This window comes from Pristis pectinata, chromosome 8 (genome assembly GCF_009764475.1).
Source record: "Pristis pectinata isolate sPriPec2 chromosome 8, sPriPec2.1.pri, whole genome shotgun sequence".
NCBI lineage: Eukaryota > Metazoa > Chordata > Chondrichthyes > Rhinopristiformes > Pristidae > Pristis > Pristis pectinata.
In genome coordinates, this window is record NC_067412.1 from 54,632,496 (window position 1) to 54,645,920 (window position 13,425).

General features: G+C 50.0%; 1 protein-coding gene across 1 annotated transcript in view; it reads right to left on the reverse strand.

The window, feature by feature from the left end:
* Nucleotides 1-13,425, reverse strand: part of LOC127573626 (proteolipid protein DM alpha) — a 43,686-nt gene that overhangs the window by 30,077 nt on the left and 184 nt on the right. The window lies entirely within an intron of this gene.

Here is a 13,425-nt window from a genome sequence, read left to right on the forward strand (position 1 = left end):
TGTAGAGAGAAACAGGACTTAATCTACCAGGTCAATGGCATTTCATTACAACTAAGAAATGTTAGAAATCCATCGAATTGTGAACACAGCCCAGTCCATCATGCAAAACAACCTCCCCTCCTTTGACTTCATCCACACTTCCCGCTGCCTCGAGAAAGCAGCCAACATAATCAAGGACCCCTCCCACCCTGATTATTCTCTCTTCTCTCCCCTCCCATTGGGCAGAAGATGCAAAAGGTTGAGAATACGTGGTCAAATCACATAGATGCCACGGCCAAGAAAGCTCACCAGTGTCTCCACTTCCTCAGGAGGCTAAAGAAATTTGGTTTGTCCCCTTTGACACTCACCAACTTTTATCGATGCACCATAGAAAGCATCCTATCTGGATGCATCACAGCTTGGTATGGCAACTGCTCTGCCTAGGACTGCAAGAAACTGCAAAGAGTTGTGGACACAGCCCAGCGAATCACGGAAGCCAGCCTCCCCTCCTTGGTCTTTACCTCTCGCTGTCCTGGTGAAGCAGCCAGCATAATCAAAGACCCCACCCACCCGGGTCATTCTCTCTTCTCTCCTCTTCCATGAAGTAGAAGATACACGAGCCTGAGGGCACATACCACCAGACTTAAGGCAGCTTCTACCTCACTGTGATAAGACTATTGAATGGTTCCTTTATACGATGAGATTGACTATCTCACGATCTACCTTGTTGTAACCTTGCACCTTACTGCACTGCACTTTCTCTGTAGCTGTGACACTTTGTACTGTTATTTACCTGTACTACATCAATGCACTCTGTACCAACCTAATGTAATTGCACTGTGTAATGAATTGACCTGTACGATCGGTATGCAAGACAAGTTTTTCACTGTACCTCGGTACAAGTGACAATAATAAACCAATACCAATACCACCAGGCTCAAGGACAGCTTCTATCCTGCTGTTATAAGACTCTTCAACAGCCCTCTTATACACTAAAGATGAACTCAATCTCTCAATCTAGTTCACCATGGCTCTGGCACTTTGACTACCTGCAGGGCAGTTTCTCCGTAACTGTAACACTACATTGTGCATTCTGGGTTTTTTTCCCCCTTTTTGTACTACCTTGATGTACTTACGTATGGAATGACCTGTCTGGATGACATGCAAACAAAAGCTTTTCACCTTATCTCAGCACATGTGACAATAATAAACCAATTAGCACTTTTAAGTTGCATAGAAAGGGGAGGAAATATCTGCGGGAGGGTGGGAACCAAGAGCGACTGAATGACACAGGTGGTGCTGGCTGAGAGAGGGTGGTGGGTGATTAATCACAATGGTTCTGTCTGGACAAGGTGCAGAGAGAGAGAGAAGTGAGAACAGAGATAAACACTGGAGAAGCTGCCTGACCTGCTGAGTACTTTTATTTCACATTTCCATCATCCGCAGTACTGAAAAAAGATTAGGATTTACACGAGGAAAAGGTACAAGTGCAGGTTTACTCAAACAGAAACCAAACAAAAAACTGCTGATGCTGGGAATCTGAACCAAAAACAGAAAATGCTGGAAAATCTCAGCAAGCTGGGCAGTATCTGTGGAAAGAGAATTCGTGTCTCAGGACTGAGATTAATACGGATGGGTGCTCACCGGTCAGCATGGACAAGGTGGGTGGAATGGCCTGCTTCCATGTTGTATGACTCAATGACCCTCTGTCAACACTGGGAGAGAGAGAGAGAGAGATGGATGAGAGTAGGAGGGAAGGTGGGGGAGGGATGTGTAGAACAAAGGGAATGTCTATGATAGGATGAGTCAAAATGGCTCATTAGAACCAGTTATCAGCACATTAAATACTGCACCTGTGTGATGTTGTTCATGGTGGGACTTTCCCTGCAGGCTAGATTTAAGCATGTTGGATGAATAAACAGATAATAGAAAATACTGGAAACAGCAATTAGAAAGAGAAACCATCAATGTTTCAGATGAAGGACTTTCCCCCTTTCCTCTCATGGCTGACGAAAGGTCCCTCATCTGAAACGTTAACGGTTTCTCTCTCCACAGATGCTGCCTGACCTGCTGAGCATTTCCAGGATTTCCTGCTTTTACCCAAATGGAAGCAGGGATGAGAGAGTTGAACTAACATCGAGAGAAACTGGGATTGTTCTCCTTCAGCGAGAGGGGATGCATTGAGGCACGGGGTAGAAATTCAATATCAAAATCATGAAGGCTTTGACAGGGCAAGTCCAGAGAATTGGCTGGAGGGTGAGTAACTAAACGACACATTTCATATTGTCAGAAAAGGTGCACAGTTGAGGGAAAGTGCGGGAAAGACTGAATAGCTCTTTCAACAAGTTGGGATAAGCTGGAAGGATGAATGGTCACATCTCAAGCTACATACATGACTTCAGACTGAATGGAAGTGGTTAAGTCCCAAGGAACAATGAGCTTTGTTGTGGGAGAGTTGAGACTGAGTGGAGCTCTGTTGAACAGGGTAAACAATGCTCAGCAAGAGGGAGGTGGCTGATTCCGAACCCTGACCCTCAACAAAGGGACCATTCAGCACCAGCCAAGGCAGCTCCCGCTCGGCAAGAGATGGACAAGCAACGTGATGCTCTGCACAGTACCAGACACTGCCTCACTCAGTCACAGGGCTACTGGGAACCACGGCAGTGAAGGAAGGGGTGCAAATTCTCTCCCTACTGCACAATCACATTCCTGACCCTCCACAGGGTTACAGCAGTTCTCGCACAGTCCAGTTACCCAGCAATACGTCCCTCTGCCTAATCTTCCTGCAGGGAGCTGTACCTGAAGACAAACCACCTTCCACTTAACACACAGTCTTCAGCAAGAGCCACTGTCGGGGATGTGCGTTGGGAGCTGCCAGACTGGTCCTGGGTGAAGAAGGGGTTAGATGAGAGGATACCGGTGTCCTTCTTGCCTTCCCAGTTACAGCAGCAGCTTGTTACACCCATTCATGCATTTAATCCTCCAGCCCACTCCCACTCTATGGTCCTTGGCCTCTTACAATCTTCCAACACAGAACAACGTACACACCTTGTGAGGAACAGCACCTCATCTTCTGAGCAGATTCATAATACCTCTTGGGGCACCACTGACACCCTGCCTTTCCCTTAGGTTCTGATGAAAGATCATCCTCCTCCATTATTGTCTGTTCTTCTCTCCACATTCGCTGCCTGACCGGCTGGGTATTTCCAGCATTCTCTTTTACTTCAGATTCCTGCAGTGTTTAGTATCTCTCTCTCCCAGCGCCGTTTCTTTCCTCTCCCCTCTGCCTCATTCTTCTTCCATTTACTTTTCCAGACTTCACCCTCTCTCTCTGATGCCACCACCTAGTCATTCAGCAGAAACAGGCCCTTCAACCCACTATGTCCATGCTGACTAGCCTACCTATCTGTACTAATCCCATTTACCAGACAGTCCCTAGCTTCCTATGCCTTGGTGATTCAAGTGTTCACCTAGGTATTTCTTAAATGTGACAGCCTCTGCCTCCACCACCCCCTCAGGCAGTTTGTTCCAGACTCCATCCACCCTCGGGGGGGAAAAGAAATTTCCTCAGGTCCCCTCTAAATCTTTTATCCCTCACTTTAAATCTATGCCATCGATTCTCAGATACCTTTACAAATGGGGAAAATTTCCCATTATCTACGCTCCTCATGATTTTATACACCTCAATCTGGGCCTCCTCCTCAGCCTCTTCTGCTGCAGGGAAAACAAAATCAGCCTCTCCAGTCTCTCTTCATAACTGAAACACTCCATCCCAGGCAAAATCCTGGTGAATCTCCTCTGCACCCTCTCCAGTGCAATCATATCCTTCATATAGAGTGATGACCAGAACTGCACACAACATCCCAGCTATGGCTGTAGCGATGTTTAGTGAAGCTGCAAGATAACCTCCCTGATCTTGTATCCTAAGCCCCGGCTGATGAAGGCAAGTATCCCATTGCTCAGTAGTCCCGAGGATCCCACCACCTGCATCAGTCAGCCTCTTACAGACATTCCCTCTGCTCTCTTCATCCCCCATCCTTCACTCAAGCTTAAAGCATGCTTGCTTTCTAACTTTTCCTAGTCTGGTTGAAAGGTCTTTGATTCAAAACGTTAACCCAATTTCTCTCCCCACAGATGCGGCACGACCTGTCGAGAACTTCCTTCAAACATTACGTTTTGTTTAATACCGATCACGTCAAGGACAGAATCTGGCTCATTAATTGGTGAAACTTGCACAGGAATGCAGCAGGGAATCAAAACAAGTAACTTTGGCTTTGCAAGTGGCTGCGGATGGTGGAGACAACTGACTGAAATCCACGAATTTATTGGACAAAGGAATAAAGGACACAGAGCAGTATGTCAGTGGAGTTGGGCTTCAGATTGCCCAGGTTCTCACTGGATATTGGAACAGACACCAGGGTATGAATAGCCTGTCCTGCACCTCACACAGTTTTCTCCTTCAGAAGTTGGCTGGCCTGCTGGTTTTTTTTTTCCCAGCATTTCCCATTGTTGCTTCAGATACTCAGTGCCTATTATTATTCCCCATCATTGCCAGTAGGACTGGTGTGACAGCTTACTGGTGAATGGCAGCAAAGGGCATAAAAGATGCAACACAACGACTTCTTTTTCCCCCATTCTTTCACCTTTGGCGAGTGAAATCGAGTGGTGCAGCTGGTAGAGCCACTGCCTCACAGCTCCAGAGACCTGGGTTCAATTCTGACCTCCAGTGCTGTTTGTGTGTGGAGTTTGCATGTTCTCCATCTCCATGTAGATTCCCCCCGGGTGTTCCAGTCTCCTCCCACATCCCAAAGACATGCTGGTAGTTAGCTGGCCACTGTAAATTTGCCCCAAGTGTAGGTAAGTTGCAAAAGAATCAAAGGGAAGTTGATGGGCAGACGAGAGACAGAATTAGTTACCAGGAGACATGGGACTGGTGAAAATGCTCCAAGAGCCAGCATGGACTCAGTGGGCCAAATGGTACCAAATGTGGTAAAGAAATACAAGGTAAATCCATCCATTAATGTGAACCCAGTGCATTTGAAGAAAGGAGTTTGGGAATGAGCAGGGTTTTAATCTGCCAACACTTCCTGACTCCTGGAGAATCCCAACTGACTTTCGTTCCCAGCTCTGTGTTCCTGGCATCATTGAAACAGAACTCATGTAGAAAAAAAGGAGGGCAAAAGTTTGCATTAAATGCATCAAATACGCCACAACTGGTTTGTAGGTAAACCAGTGGAACACAAACATCTGCAATGAGTGACTGAGAAACCCATGGGCAAAGTGTACTCACTAGGAAAATGCATCAAGGGCTCTAGGAACAGTGAACCCTCCTTCTCTCCCTCCTCCTTCCTTCGCACATATTCTGACCTTCAACAATATATCTCAACACAATAAAGTGCAAAATTGAGTCACAAAGACAACAAGATATTCATCCACCCCAACAATCTCATAATCATTGTCTTCAATATCACCTTCACCCCGCTGCATCTCTTCCAATCTTCCCTCCCATCTTCCCCTTCCTCTCCAAATTCTCATTCTCCCAAAAAGGTGCCCACCTTCCCTGCAACCTTATATTTCCATAAAGACAGAAAATAGATGACAGATCAGCAGGTCAGGCAGCATCTGAAGAGTGTGTTCAAGGCTGACGATCGTTCCTCAGCACTGGGAAAAGTCAAGAGATAAACAGGCCTGGAGGAGGCGGAAATGGGAGAATAATAGCTACCTAATATCATGATAAGTAAAATCAGCAAACGCTGGAAAATGCTCCTTGTCAAAAGTTGTTGAACAGCCCCTTATTTTGCATCCACATCCCCTTGTTCGTTACTCTCCATTGAGTAGAAACATCTCAAAATCCCGTCGAACCCCCTTAAGGTCTTATATGTTTGAATAAGGTCACCCCTCATTCTTCTAAACTCCAAGGGATACAGACCCAAACTGTCTGGCCTCTGTTGACAGGACACCTCCTTGCCTTGTGTTGGTTTGTGTTGTGTTGATTGGTTTGGGATAATATTTGTCCTGTAGTTTCCCCCACTCCACCCAATGGTCACTACCCACCCCAAGGATCCCTAGGAGGTAGGGACGGCTAGGGGAGTGGAGACAGCAGTAGTGACACACTGCTCAACCTGAGCTCTGATCCTGCCCAGGTGATTAGTAGATGGTATAACCAGAGCAGGCCGATCCCTGGGGCCACTATACCAGCTGCAGGGACCCAGCAGTGAGTGACACAAGTACTTCACCTCCAGCAACCAGCTCTACATGGAGGTACCGGAGTCCAGGGATAACTGTAGTTACTAAAACCAGTTTGATTTCCCACAACTGCCTTAACCCCATGAGAACAAGTCTCACAAACCTTAAATCACAGCCCTGTTTTTAAATACCATGTTCCCATTTTACAGTCCTGAAAAGTGAATCCCAAATTTACTTGTCCCAAATACACTTCTCCTGATTGAATTCCACTCACTTGACTAGTCCATTGACATCTCCCTGAACTTCAGTCCCCTCAGTACCCTCCCCCCACCTGCCACCCTCTCCCAGCCCCATCAAACACTCTATCAGTTTTGGGTTGATCTGTCAATTCCCTGACATGCAGCCTCCACATGTCTACATCTGCATCACCACAGCCCCGAGTGCTGGTGAACCCCATTGCCCACAGCCTTCGGTCACTCAAATATCTGGTGACCATTGCCACTCGCTTCCTGCTACCAGGCAGACTTGGATCCAACTGACAGTCACCCACGAATCTGGTGAATTTTCACTTTACTGACAGTCCACCACATTGGACTGCCTTGCTGAGATCCAGATAGACCTTATCACCTTCATCAACATTACCACATTAAAGCCACAAATAGTAGCCCATGTCCCAGTGCCCAGGGCTATCTGTTGCTCCTCCTCCCTCCTTGCATCCTGTCTGCACCTTCAGCACAATGGAGAATCACCCTCTTCCAAGACAGTGCCCCTTTGCAATGCTCTCTTCCATTCCTACCTGTCCCATTGTAGCCTGAAACTAAACTACAGTGGGATGGCTTCCCATTTCCCCTGGGGTTCCTCAGGATCCATCCCTGCCTTCTCCCCATTTCTCATCTCCATGTTGCCCTTGACAACATGATTCAGAAAGAACATAGAACATCTGCCTCTCTCCATTTTCCTCTCATTTTTTTTCCTCTTTGCCTGCCTCCATCTAGCATTCCCCTCCCCCCCTGCTCCCCTCCCCTAACTGGCGCAACCTGCCCAACATTTTTCACCCCTCCGCAGTCCACCAATCACCTCAGGCTAGTGTCTCACCACTCCCCCTCTCTTCTTTATACTGGCCATCTCACCTCTCCACTTTCAGTCCTGATGCAGGGTTTTGACCCAAGATGTTGACGATTCATTTACCCCCACGGATGCTGTTCGACCTGCTGAGTTTCTGCAGCAGATCGTTTGTTGCTCCAGAAAGAACATGTTGACCTGGTGATCCTTGGTTAAAACTCATCCATCCCTCGTTCAGTATGGTAATTCACACTAATTTGCCATTCACCACCACAAACCCTGGTCTCAGTCCACCCACCAATCCCTCTCCCTGGCTACACCAAGGCGGAATCAGATGGTTCACAATGTCGAGCTTCCAATCCCATTCTGAAGACTGTGCACTTCCACCACCAGTTCATGCAACAGATGACCTTTGCTGAAATCCTCTGCCAGTCTTGGCTATCTTCAGCCTAGACTGAACCCTCTTCACCGACCTCTCACCTTCCGCTGAATTTAGCTCATCCCAAACTCCACTGTGTAACAACTCACCAACCTGCCCACCAACAGCCAGACGCTCTCCCATCTACACTGGCTCCCAGAACAGCAACCTTCTCCAAACCTGCAAGCCCCTGCTCACCCCCAATTCTTACCTTTTGTCCACCCTTTCATCAGGGATAGATAGAATATTTTTCCCATGGTGGAAAGAGGTATAGGGAGTTTAGAAGGGATCTAAGGGGGATTTTTCTCCCCCACAGAGGGTGCTTGGAATCTGGAAAGTACTGGTAAGCGGGTGATGGAGAGAGAGACACTTTCATTTAAGAAGCACCTAAACTTGAATTGCCAAGGTGAAAAAGGGTAAATGGGTTTAGAATAGATGGGCGCAACAGTTAGCATGGACACAGTGGGCCGAAGAACAGGTTTTGGTGTTTCCTGACTCTATGACCCTGACTACCATCACTGCCAGTTTTGCCATCAACCCAAAGCTATGGAATTACCTCCCTAATCCTCTTCCCCCTCTCTCTTTTTAATCCTTTTTTTTTGTTTTAACCAAGACTTTAGCTCACCTCCAGGTCTTCCATTAACTTGGCTTCCAGCTTGTCTGATTATTTTTTTAAAACATCTCCTCCTCACTGACTCTCAACATAAGTGCACCTCAAGGATGTGTGCTTAGCCCACTGCTCTACTCCCTCTACACTCATGACTGTTGCGGCTAAGCACAGTTCAAACTCCATCTATAAATTTGCCGATGACATCACTGTTGTTGGTAGAATCTCAGGTGGCGATGAGGAGGCAAGATAGATCAGCTGGTTGAGTGGTGTCGCAACAACAACCTCGCACTCAACATCAGCAAGACCAAGGAACTAATTGCAGACTTCAGGAAGGGGAAACTGAGAGAACACACACCAGTCCTCATTGAGGGGTCAGCAGTGGAAAGGGTGAGCAGCTTCAAGTTTTTGAAGCATCGACATCTGGGAGGATCTATCCTGGGCCCAACACATTGATGCAATCATGAAGAAGGCATGGCAGTAGTTCTACTTCGTTAGGAGTTTGAGGATATTTGGTCTATCACCGAAGACTCTTACAGATCTCTATAGATATACGGTGGAGAACATTCTGACTGGTTGCACCAGAGCCTGGTATGGAGGCTCCAACGCACAGGACCACAAGAGACTGCAGAGGGTTGTGGACGCAGCCAGCTCCATCAGGGCACAACCCTCCCCACCATCAAGGACACCTTCAAGAGGCAGTATCTTAAGAAAGCGGCATCCATCATAATGGATCCTCACCATCCAGAACGTGCCCTCTTCTCACTACCATCATCAGAGAGGAGGTACAGGAGCCTGAAGACCCAAACTCAACAATCCAGGAACAGCTTCTTCCCCTCCACCATCAGATTTCTGAATGATCCATGAATACTACCTCATTATTCCTTTTTTTTTTGCACTATTTACTTACTTTTGAGATTTACAGATTTTTTTGTCTTTGCACTGTAGTGCTGCCACAAAACAACAAATTTCACATCATGTGTCAGTGATAATAAATCTGATTCTCTTACTAGAAGGGGAACATTTCCATAAACTCCTCAGTATTTTGTCCGATTACAAGGTGCCATACAAGTGCAAATTATTCTTCTTCCAGAAGTAAAACTGTTTCAAGCCAACTCCTTGAAACACCCTCTCTATAGTGAACCCAGCAGTTACCTACTAAAGCAGGACAGTATCAATCGATACCATGCCTAACTAAACAAAATTAATCAGCAAAACCCCCTTTACTCTGCATGAAATCCAACACCAAATCTCAAAAAAAAAGAGTGCTCTCAGCACATGGAGAACAGAAGGAGACCTTGCAGCCTTCTGAAGCTCGAGGAAGGAAAGCTTCAAACATGCTGCTCAATCATTGAGAGAGGGGGGTAATTCACTCTGTCCTTTCCACAGAAGGGGCAGAGAGGTGTTCAACTTCTTATCACTCCACCTCCTCCTCCCTCTTTCCTCTCACTCCTTCTCCCTTTCCTCTCACTCTGTCGACCTCTCTCACCCTGTCCCCCCCCCCCCCCCCACTGGATGAGGAACACATCCACAGCATGGAAACAAAATGGCTTCAGCAACAACAGGAAGTGGTCACACTCTCCTGTGTCAGTCAGATGTTGTCCTGCAGTCCCCTCATCCCACCTGCCCATCCTCGCCCTTTGCTGTGTTCTCTGCCCTCCTCCCCTTGATGCCAATATCCACCACACCCACATCAGCAGATTCCCATTTGCGAACAACTCAGGTTACGGGAATACCAGTAACTGAGAGTAAAAGATGGGATAACACTGAGCGGAAATGCCAGCCTGTCGGATATTTCCAATATTAGGCATAATCTCCCCATCCCTGGGGATCCATTAATTCAGCAGGAGAAGGGTTAATCTTTCAGCAATTGCACTTCCAAAGTTTGGTCTGTCATATTCTGAACAATTACTTTATTCAGTTTGTTCAGCCAGAGTTACTCCGCATGATGGGAATTAAAAGAAAATAAAGACAACAAAACAAAGGGAATAATTTAACTCAAAAACTGTTGGGAATCTGCCCAGATCAGAACAAGCCGACTGTAAGGACCCAAATCCAAATTACCAAAATTGCTTCTTAATGTTCAACAGCTCCAACTATACCACTGAAAGCCACACAACTCACTGGCACAATATTCACTCGAAGAAGGCTCGGCTCCAGAGGAAAATTTACCCAGTGAGAAGCATCTGCTCCCAGTCAGAGGCACAAACACAGGAACCACCAGCTGACTGAAGACAGGGGAAAGCCTCTGGCCACCCAAGGTGTTGGAATAAGTTTCAGGTGAAGCAATGCCACCCCCCCCCCCCCCCCACCAAAGATCACTTGGGGAGATTCTATTCAAGGAAGTGAATGGCAGGTGGGGAGGGAGTGGTTCGAGAGGAAGAGACATTAAGGTAGGGAGAGCTGTCAAGAAAGATGAAGGAGCACAGAGTGTACAAGGGCTTGTAGATGGGTTAAGTGAGTGGGCAGGAGGAATGTAGAGTGTGGAAATATGAAGAGGAAGAATAAAAAGACAGACCCTGGTTTAAATGGAGAAAGATTATAGTACGCCTTTAAAGAGGAATTTACGTATCATCAGACTTTTAACACAAAGTTAGCCTGCCAGTACTGCAAGTAATCGGGAAGGGAAATGAAATGTTGGGCTTTATTCCAAAGGGGATGGAGTATAAAGATAAGGAAGGTTTGCTGCCACTATCCAGTGAGACCACAGCTGGAGCACTGCACACAATGTTAGTCCCTTTATTCAAGGATGGATACTCTAGAGTTGGAGGTAGTTCAGGGAAGGTTCACCAGGTTGCTTCCTGAGAAGAAGCGAATGTGTCACAAGGAAGGGTTGAGCAGATTGGGCCGATATTCATTAGTAGTTAGGAGAATGTGATGTGATCTTACTGAAAGACAAGACTGAGAGGATGTTTTCCCTAGAGGGGGTATCTCCAACAAAAGGAGATTGCTTCAGATTAAGGAGGGGCCTATTTATGACAGAATCAAGTAGGAATTTCTTCTCTCAGAGATACATGTTTCTTTGGAATTCTCTACTCTAGTGATCTGTGGAGCCAGAGTCATATTAAAGGTGAAGGGAGATTTTTGAATAGGGAATCAAGGGTTCTGGGAAGTGCCCATAAAATTAAGCAAACGTCAAGGTTACATGGAGTGGCAAAGTGGAATCGAGGGCCTCCCTGTTACTACTTCTCACAGAAACAAATAGTAGGAGTGAGACCTCCGCACAGAGGCAGGGGGTAAGTTGTAGCCCACCCGTCAAAAGCTCCAGTTATTGATCCTGATCTTATCTGCTTAGCTGGGGAAACGTGGGCACAGAAGGAAAGTGTTAGCAACAGGCAGCTTTAAGACAACGTAGTGTGACATCCAGCCATAATCCAACAGGGAGGGGAGGAGAGCTGGGCCTCCGTGTGAAACAAACAGCAAGAGCTCAGAAGGCCGAGAGGACTATCCTGAGGCCCAAGCAGACACACAGGCAGCATCACACACACAAGGGGGAGAGGGATGGGGATATGGGGTGAAGTGGGGGGGGGGGGGTGGGGGTGAGGGTGACACCAGGAGGAGGGTGAGGTGAGACACTGGAAGGGTGAGGTGAGAGACTGGGGGAGCAAGACCGGGGTTGGGGGGGGGGGTGGTGAGATGGGGAGGAGGGCGGGGGGGGCGTGAGACCAGGAGGAGGGGGTGGGGAGGGGGGGAAAGAGGAGGGGGAGGGGGGGAAAGAGGAGGGGGAGGGGGGGAAAGAGGAGGGGGGAGGGGGACAGGCAGGAGGATGGGGGGAGACCAGGAGGGAATGAGGAGACAGGGAGGAATAGGAAGAAAGGGAGGGGCAGTGGGGGAGTAAGGAGGGGGAGAGAGGTGGGTTGGGGGAGAGAGGTGGGTTGGGGGAGAGAGGTGGGGAGAGGTAGGGGTGGCGGGAGGGGGAGGGGAGAGGTGGGAGGGGGAGGAGGGGAGGGGGAGGAGGGGAGGGGGAGGAGGGGAGGGGGAGGAGGGGGGAGGGGGAGGAGGGGGGGAGGAGGGGAGGGGGAGGGGAGGAGGGGAGGGGGAGGGGAGGAGGGGAGAAGTGGGGGAGAAGTGGGGGAGTAAGGAGGGGGAGAGAGGTGGGTTGGGGGAGAGAGGTGGGTTGGGGGAGAGAGGTGGGGAGAGGTAGGGGTGGCGGGAGGGGGAGGGGAGAGGTGGGAGGGGGAGGAGGGGGGAGGGGAGGAGGGGGGAGGGGAGGAGGGGGGGGAGGGGGGGAGAGGAGGGGGGGGAGGAGGGGGGGAGAGGGGGGGGGAGGGGGGGGGAGGGGGGGGGAGGGGGGGAGGGGGGGAGAAGTGGGGGAGAGGGGGGGGGAGAGGGGGGGAGGGGGGAGAGGGGGGGAGGGGGGAGAGGGGGGAGAGGGGGGGAGGGGGGAGAGGGGGGGGGAGGGGGGGAGGGGGGGGAGGGGGGGAGGGGGGGGAGGGGGGGGAGAAGGGGGGGAGGGGGGGGAGAGGGGGGGGAGAGGGGGGGGAGGGGGGGAGGGGGGGGAGAGGGGGGGGAGGGGGGGGAGAGGGGGGGGAGGGGGGGGAGGGGGGGGAGAGGGGGGGGAGGGGGGGAGAGGGAGGTGGGAGGAGGGGGGGTGGGGGTAGGGTGAGAGGTGGTAGGGATGGGGGAGAGGGCGTAGGGGGTGGGGGTGTGGGGAGAGGTGGGGTGGGGGAGAGGGGGTAGGGGTGGGGAGAGGGGGTAGGGTGGGGAGAGGGGGTAGGGGTGGGGGAGGGGGAGAGGCGGGTCGGGGTGGGGTGAGTCAGGGCTGGGGTGAGTCTAGGCAGTGCTGCGGGGAGGAGGGGTCGGGGAGGGGAGTCGGGGTAAGGGTCGGGAAGGAGACGGGGTCGGGATCAGGTTGAGAGAAGGTCGATAGGGAGAAACTAGGCTAAGGGGAATGGGACCACATGAGGGGTGGGGTGGAGAAGGGAAGGGGATCAGATGCGGATTGGGGTGGAAGACGAGCGAGGGGGGCTCCCAGACTGGGCGGACACCGACCTCCGGCTCTCTGTGAGTACGAACCGGGGTAGTTGCGGGACCACGTCCCATCCTGAAAGTTTGCGTTAAACTCCGAATGCTCCTCACTGTTGCCGAGCGGGTCCCATGTCCCGCAACAGAGCCGTTCTCATCTCACACCGCAGGCAGCGCGTACCGTCCCGTCCCACCCCACCCCCGACCC